An 8,795-nucleotide genomic window follows, 5' to 3' on the forward strand; every position below is an offset into this window, starting at 1 on the left:
AAAGCTTCCTAACCATCACACCTTGGGATGACACCACAGCATGGAGTGGATCCATCTCCCATGCAATTTCGATACACAAATGAACTACAACAACCCCTAATTTGTTATCGAAAAAGGCACAAAATGGAGTTTCCCTTGAGTGATGCTCGAGCCGCAATTTGCAACAAATTTTTGTTCGATTAGATGATAGCTAACAAAAGAAAGGTAAAAAAAAAAAGAAAGTGAAAAAGTACAGAAGTGGTGGTAGTAGGTTTACTGGTAAGAATCGGGTAAGAAGAACCATCAACGATTCGATGAATATAAGACTCGAAGTCGTTGTGGGGACGAGGGGAACACAAACTTTGAAACTTTCAGGGTTGATTATGCAATTGAAGCCTAGATTCTGCAAAGCACCGATATTCTTTTGATTGATTGTAGAGATAACCATGGATGATTTTCGGTGTAAGTTAAAACGTAAAAATCCATGTTTTTTTTTTCATTTTCTAAAATTTGAAATCAGTTTTCTAGGAAAACACCGAAAACATCCTTTTACGTTTTTAGTTTCTAAAAATATTTCTATTTTTACCACCAAACACATTTTTATCATTTTTTTTTTCATTTTCTATGAAAATGAAAAGAATCTCTCTCTAAAGGATTGGGAGCAGAGTGACGATGATGATGTTGGTACAGATTTGGATGAGGATGAAGACAATGAAGAACAGGATAAGGCCATTGGTGATGAAAATGTGGAGAAAAAAGGCCGTAACAAATCAAACAAAAGTGAAAATAGCAAGGAAGATGAGTCTGTGGATGCAAAAAGAATAAAGTCTGGTGTCAAACATGCTTCAACCAAACCGGACATTCCCTTTATAATTGAAGCTCCAAAGAGCTTAGAGGAACTGTCTTCTTTATTGTCAAATTGTTCTAATGAAGACGTTGTTATGATCATCAATCGAATTCGGGCAAGTAATGCAATTAAGCTTGCTGCTGAAAATCGGAAGAAAATGCAAGTAAGCTCGCATCACCCTTTGTGTGTGCATGCATGTGTCTATGTTTGCATGTGCATACTTGTGCATGTTTTTCTATGTTTTCCTGTGCATGCTTATAGAATTTAGAAGGACTAGATTTACAAAAATTGTTGAATCATGGTTGAAATTTTTCTATTGTTATTGTTTTTTTATAGGAATAGTAGGTCTCATTAAAAACCTCCCTCGTAGTTGCCTCTTAAAGGGAGACAACTAGCTGAAGGAGGAAAAGAATACCTCAATTTATTAAAAAAACCAGAATTACATAAGATACATATTACACTGTAACCCTCCTAACAAAATAGAACATAACAATAAGGCTATGATCGTTCACTAATGCAGCAATGTCCCCAACCAAGGACCTAAAAAACGTAGGGGCAGAAAACGGCCTCAAAGTCCATTCCACTGCTGTTGAACAATCACTTTCTAACACAAGTCTTCCTTTCGCTGCCCATTGAGAAGATAAAAATAAATCAATTCCCTCTTTAATTACTTTCAATTCAGCAAACATAGGAGGACATGGTCCCACAACAGTAGAAAAAGAGATAAGAGTAGAGCCACTCGAGTCTTTCAAAATCCCCCCAATTCCTCCATGTAAACCATCAGACCTTACCGCCCCATCCACATTGAATTTAAAAAAATCTGGTGGAGGAGGGTACCAGCAGGGATCCTTCTTCCTGTTAGAAGGAGAAATTAAAATACCGTCTGCAAGCCTTGGATCCCCTACCAGTAAATCAACCTAAATATTAGCCTGAGGAATTTTGCTAAAAACCATTTGGCCAGCCTGAATCTCGAAATGAAAAGCAATAAAGCCGTGTCAAGTTTTCGTTTTCGAACATCACAGAATTCTTAGCCTTCCATATAGACCACAAAACAACTCCGAGGATAAACTTCCAAATAGAAGAAGGTGCCATAAGATAAGACCAAGAACAAAGTAGGGACTTTGTATCATTGGGCAGAACTGTAGCTAAATCCCATAACCTTAGGAATCTATTCCACAGCTCCCCTGCAACCGGACAAAATTGATTCTTCATCTTTAAGACATAAAGGACAAAGAACATTATCCAAGGGCACCCCTCGTTTCTTCAGACTCTAACAACCACTTTAAGGTGAGATAGCTGCCATAAAAAAGTTTGAACTCTGGGAGGAACCAAACCAGACCACACCCATTTATTCCAGTGAAAATTCCCACTAGTTCTGCCATTAAGTGTTAGTCTACAGGACTTAGCCGAGAACAGACCATCACCATTCCCAGACCAAGCCAAAAAATCATCAACTGAGTCAATCAAAACAATATTATCAAGCATTGACATTAGGGAAATCCACTGATTCAACTCCCAGTCACATAAATTCCTCCTTAATTAGATATTCCAAACCCAACCTCTATTTTCATATCTACCGAAATCAGCAACTTTCCCCCATTTATTGTTAGAAAGAGCAAAAATCCTAGGAAATTGATTTTTTAGAGTTGAGTTATTAATCCAATCATCATTCCAAAATGCAATAGATCTACCATTCCCCACTTGCATCTTCGAATAAGCCCTCAAGCAGTCTCCAATTTCATCATTTTTCTCGTAGTTATTACTAATTCCTCTCCAAATCCATGAATCTTGAGAAGAAACTGCCGTACTTATTGAAAGGGATAGGTTACTGATATTATGCTTGCTGCACAATATTTTCTTCCATTGTGAATCCTTCTCATTAGCAAACTTCCAAACCCATTTCCCAAGTAACACTCGATTGATTAAACTCAAGTCCAAGACACCCAAGCCACCCTCCACAAACGGTTGACATACCACATTCCAATTAACCCAATGAATCCGTCTTCTTGCTGGACCTTCCCCCCAAAGGAATCTAGCCATTATTGATTCAACTTCTGATTTACCTTATTAGGAATTTTGAACATTGACATGAAAAAAATCGGCAATGAGGACAACACCGTCTTCACTAGCACCAATCTCCCCGCGAATGAAAGTGTTGAAGCTTTCCAGCCTGCTAATTTGGTAGAAAAATTCTGGATCACTGGTTCCCACATCAGCTCAAATTCTTGGTTGTACCAATCGGTAAGCCAAGGTAAGTCATAAGGAAATCACCCACCCCACAGCCTGCCTCAGAAGCCCAATCCTTTAAACGATCCTCTTCCACATTAACACCATACAACTTACTTTTGGATAAGTTAAGACTTAGCCCAGACATTAAACTAAAGACCCTCAACACTCTCCTAATATTCAAAATCTGAGTAGGCGAATCCCTGCAGAAAATAATTAAGTCATCTGCAAATTGCAAATGTGTCAAAATAAAAGGATTATCCTCCCTCCCAATACTAAACCCTTCGAACAGACCACATTCAACAGCCTTGACCAACATTAGGTTCAGTAGTTCCCCGACAATATTAAATAGCAGAGGAGATAAACTGCAACCTTGTCTTAACCCTTTGCCCATCCGGAATTCATGAGTAGGAGAGCCATTAACAAGAACTGAAATAGAAGCAGAAGAAATACAAAATTCAATCCATGAAATCCACTTGTCACCAAACCCCATAACTCTCAATAATCTCAAAAGAATCGGCCATTCCACCAAATCATAAGCTCGCTGGAAATCGACCTTGAAAACAACAGCTTTCCTCCCCTTTTTTCTCCAAAAATCAATAGCTTCATTGGCTAGGAAAGCACATTCATGCAGCTGCCTTCCCGGGATAAAGGCAAACTGTGAGGGGCTTATAATATCCTTAATAACAGACACAAGCCTTCTGGATAAGACTTTGGAAATAATTTTATATAAACTACCAACTAGGTTTATTGGTCTATAATCTTCAATGCCTTCCGGATTCCTGATTTTGGGAATCAAAGTAATAAAAGCATGGTTGACCCCGTGCTCCCAATCCCTTCCATTGTGAAAATCAGCAACAAATTTCATCAGAAAAGCCTTCAGGCTTGGCCAGAATTTCTTGAAAAAACCCATCGTAAAACCATCCGGACCCGACGCATTGGAATTGTCCGACTGAAAAACTGCCTCCCACACTTCTTGCTCAGAGAAATTCCTTTCAAGAAACTGCATTTGATCATGATTCAATTTAGCAAAATTGAGATCCATTTCATCCACCTCTAGGGTTGAATTCGAATTGTAGACAGCCTTGAAATAATAAAAAATAGAGCGTCTCAACTGCTCCGGTTCTGAAATAACAATACCACCCACCTTCAATGCTGAAATGGAATTAATTTTGTTCCTATTAAGGGCACTTAAATGAAAAAACTTGGTGTTTCTGCCCCCCTCATTATTCCACTTCAGTCTAGACCTCTGTAACCAAATACTCTCCTCCATCCTATGCAAATTCCACAATTCCTTCCTCGAGATATCGAGCAGCTCCCTTTCTTGATAAGATATCCCCCCACTCTGAAACTTCAGCTCCAGGCCGTTAATCTTAGCTTCCAAATCTGAAATTGCTACCGCAAACCCCCTAGTATTAATCTTTGGCCAATTCCTGATAGCCTGCTTAGTTCCTTTAAGAATAGAAAACACCCCCCGGCAACCGACGTCATTCCTCAAATTTGCAATAGAATTTTCGACCACCACAGCAAACCCCTCCTCCTCAAGTAAATAGTTAAAAAAGCGAAACGGCTTAGGACCCCAATTAAAGCTTTCATCTACTAACACCACTAGATTATGATCCGAGAGGGATTTGGGAAGCATTTTTTGGACAACATTTGGAAGGTGATTTAAAAAGGAACCGGTAATCAGAAATCTGTCCAGCCTAACCCAAGTGGGGGACTCTCTAAAATTGCACCATGTGAATCTCCCCCTACTAACGGTAGATCCATCAGATTATAGAGCTGAATAAATGATCTAAACAGATCCATAGAATGCCAATTCTGAGTTATTGTTATTGTTTTTTATTTCCTAGAACCTATGTTTACAGTATGAACCTTAATTTCCAAGTAGTTATATGGTATTCTGATATGCTACTAATATTGTGATTGACACCATTAATTTAAAACTGATATTTATTCTATTTAACAGGTTTTTTATGGTGTTCTTTTGCAATATTTTGCTGTGTTAGCAAATAAAAAGCTCTTGAATTTTGAGCTATCGAATTTGCTTGTCAAGCCACTACTGGAGATGAGTATTGAGATTCCATTTTTCTCTGCAATATGTGCTCGTGAACGAATCTTAAGAACTCGATACAATTTTGTGAGGCTCTCAAGAACAAAGGTTTGTGATAGCTTGATTATTGGTCACTGTCGTAACTTTATTACTAGCATAGCCTTTTGCAGATTTCCTAAAAGTTTATATGCATAAATGTATATTTTGCAGAAAGTGGATGCTGGCCGACCTTGAAAACGGTGTTTCTCTTGAGGTTATGGTCCATGATTTTTCCATGCTCCGACTATTGTCATGTAGTCACAACTCCAGCACTATTACTAATGTGCGAGTATTTGATGCGTTGTCCCATAACTTCGGGTCGAGATGTCGCTATTGGTTCATTTTTATGCTCCATGATTCTTATGGTATGCACATGCTTATCCTTTTCACTCTATCCTCGACCTTGTCTTGTAGGAAAATGATCTCCTGTGTTTAAATATTCGTGATTCATTCTCTATATAGCAATTTATTGATGTGGTTACAGAAGTTTCTTCTGAGACATACCTTATGACATCCTAGATAGTGATCTTCTCTTTTTGTTTCTTGAACTAATGAAAACCGGGTTACACTTTAAAATCATGATACTTTAATCTTGTATTAAGATGGACTTTCAGAATATTTATTCATATAAGTTCATCTTAGCCTTTACTTATTTTCTTAAAATTCCTAACTTGTAAAGCAAGATATGAACCAGGTGATTGCCACAACTATTATATTTGCACTTAGTGACATGTTAAATTTTGGCATTTTTTAGTTCACCAAGCAATCTCGGAAGTTCTGTCCAGAAGCTATCATGTTCCTCCGAACTCTGTTGATGGCAGCTACAGACCAAAAGGTGGCATCTGAGCAAGATTCACAGGTATTGTAGCATCATGATTGAGGCTTAAGAATAATAATAATTAATTAAACTAGACAACTTTGTTCCAAAAAAAAAAAAAATTAGACAACACTCTTTTTCCTTCTAATAAATATGCTTGCTCGTGCAACTTATTGGACTAAGTTCTATTTATGTGCTTTTTTCGTTATCAGTTTTATCATCTTATGGAGCTGAAAACACTCAGGCCCCTGTTCTGCATACATGACGGTGTGGATGATATTAATCCTCTGAATTTGCTCAGGGTAATGGAAATGTCAGATGACTCGCCATTTTTCAGCTCGGATAATTTCAGGTCTTCAATCAATGCTGTTTTTTTGTTTTTGTTTTGATGAATGATAATGAGGTGACCTCAATTTGTTGTTTTCTTGGCTTGTTTCATTAATTCTGCTGTATTGTGTGGAATTTTGCCTCTGTCGGGTTTTTTCGATAGAATTGAATAACAAGTAAAATTTCATGTGCAGGGCTAGTGCACTGGTAACTGTTATTGAAACTTTGCGAGGATTTGTTGAGATCTATGATGGGTTGAGTTCCTTCCCTGAAATATTCTTGCCGATTGCAACATTGCTACAAGAAGTTTCACAGCAGAAACACATGCCAGATGCATTGAAAGATAGATTTAATCAAGTTTCTCAACTCATTAAGAAGAAAGCTGGGGAAACTCATATGCTGCGCAAGCAGAAGCCGTTGCCTATCAAATTAGTTAATCCAAAATTTGAGGAGAAGTAAGTCACGTTTCTCTTCTCTCGTTCAATTTTTATTTGTACTGCCTTATATACATCGGTGCTATTTTGAGTATGGATGAGGGATTGCAAGTAATGGTCTTATTTGCAATGTTACACTGCAGCTTTGTTAAAGGTAGAGACTACGATCCTGATAGAGAACGAGCTGAGAGAAAAAAGTTACAAAAACTGATAAAACGTGAAGCAAAAGGTGCAGCTCGAGAGTTGCGTAAGCACAACCATTTCTTATATGAAGCAAAACAAAGAGCCAAGGAATTAGTGGAACAAGAAAGAGCAGCAAACTATGGGAAGGCCATAGCTTTTCTTCAAGACCAAGAACACGCCTTCAAATCTGGACAATTAGGTAAAGGTAGTAGGAAGAGGAAGAGATGAAGCTATAAGGAAAACTTGTGAAGCTGTTGTTCTCCCCGAATTACGTTATCAAATTTATATTAACATACGATTTTGGAATTCTTGAGCGTTATTTAGTGGATTGACATACAAGCAACAAGGCCATGTCTTTATTTGAGTAGAAGCGTTCGATGCTGGCATACATGAGCTCTTCCATACATTGGCCCTTTCATGACCAAACTCTGTCCCCCCCCCCCCTTTTCCTCAAAGAAATCTTTGGAATAAATCAGATGGCAAAAGCATCGAGAATTGCATAATCTTTAATACATTCTGGTTCATTAAACAAAAATCAAGTAGGATTGGTTCTCAACATGGCTATTGCATCAGGGTATGAGCAATCTGATTAACTTCTTGATTGACATACTGAATCTTAAGACTCGGGTCTCGATTGACATATTGAATCTTAAGACTCGGGTATCAATGAGGAGAGCACGGGCCTCATTGAGCAACAGTCCCGTCACCAAAATGTCCTGTCGATCCGTTAACTGGTTCACTATAGAAATAGCGTCCCCTTTGATGGAAGCCTGATTCCAACCATTTTCATGTGCCAGTGGGAGGCCTTCCGTAAATGCTGCTGCCTCAGAAGATTCTGCTGTTTCCTAAGGATCGCGTACTAATAAAACTTGGAGCAGCACAACTCCGAACGAGTATAGTTTCAAATAATATTCCTACTTCTTTACCCCACGGGATCATTAAAAAAATTATGGATTTTGGAGGATTTATCCAATGCCATAATGTTACCAGCCGCAACAGGCCAAGGACTAAATAGAAAACATGACATGTATTGAAAATGACAAGTAACGTTAAGATTCAAAGTGTCGAATGTCGTTTATTGTTTGCCTAACAAAAACTTCTGATGTATGGCAATTTCCAGGAATTTTGTATTTTATGCCTGTTTTCTTGTTCCAAGTTTTGGGTATTTATTAGTTATATTTCTTCTGTAGACTGATTTTGTATTATGCAATAAGCCATGAATTAGATTCTACATTAAATGACGATTACAATGCAAGAAGATTTCGAGTTCCTCAGTGAAAATTATGAAATCTGAAATAATTAATCAAACGTTAATTACTATGCGCTATTGATAAAAGAAATGTTTGCTAATCATGTTTGATTATCTTATGTTGCCCGACAAATAAAATCTTCAAATTTATCTAAAATTACAAATAGAATATCTGCATGATTGGAAAATGGGAACTCACGTGTTATTTTTTTGGGTAAATTACACGGATCATCAATGAACTTTAAAATGGGTCAACTTCATCACTGAGCTTTATACATTTATCGTTTTTGGTCACTAAACTTAATAAAATTTATTTTTGGTCATTGAGCTGTTACTGCCGTCATCTTTATGGGGTTTTGACGAAACTTTGACCACTCTTCGACGTCCAACGACGACATTCACGGAGCGGGGTCGATAGGGGTTTTACCGGAGCACGAAGACGATTCTAATGCCATAGGCGATGACACTCACCGAAGAGTTTTACCGGACGACGTCATAATGCCGTTTGTGGGGGGAAACGACTGAGTGACCAAATTTGTCAATTATATAAAGTTCAGTGATGAAATTGACCAGTTTTAAAGTACAGTGAGTGGAATAGGAAATAAAGCAAAGTACAATGATGATCCGTATAATTTACCCTA

The 8,795-nt window shown here is 37.8% G+C and overlaps 1 pseudogene; it reads left to right on the forward strand.

Annotated features, from left to right (window-relative positions):
* The first annotated feature begins 602 nt into the window (after window positions 1-602).
* On the forward strand, window positions 603-7,147 carry LOC120183264 (annotated as a pseudogene).
* Window positions 7,148-8,795: the final 1,648 nt, after the last annotated feature.

This window comes from Hibiscus syriacus, unplaced genomic scaffold (assembly GCF_006381635.1).
Source record: "Hibiscus syriacus cultivar Baekdansim isolate YM2019G1 unplaced genomic scaffold, ASM638163v2 tig00112742_pilon, whole genome shotgun sequence".
In the NCBI taxonomy this organism is placed as follows: domain Eukaryota; kingdom Viridiplantae; phylum Streptophyta; class Magnoliopsida; order Malvales; family Malvaceae; genus Hibiscus; species Hibiscus syriacus.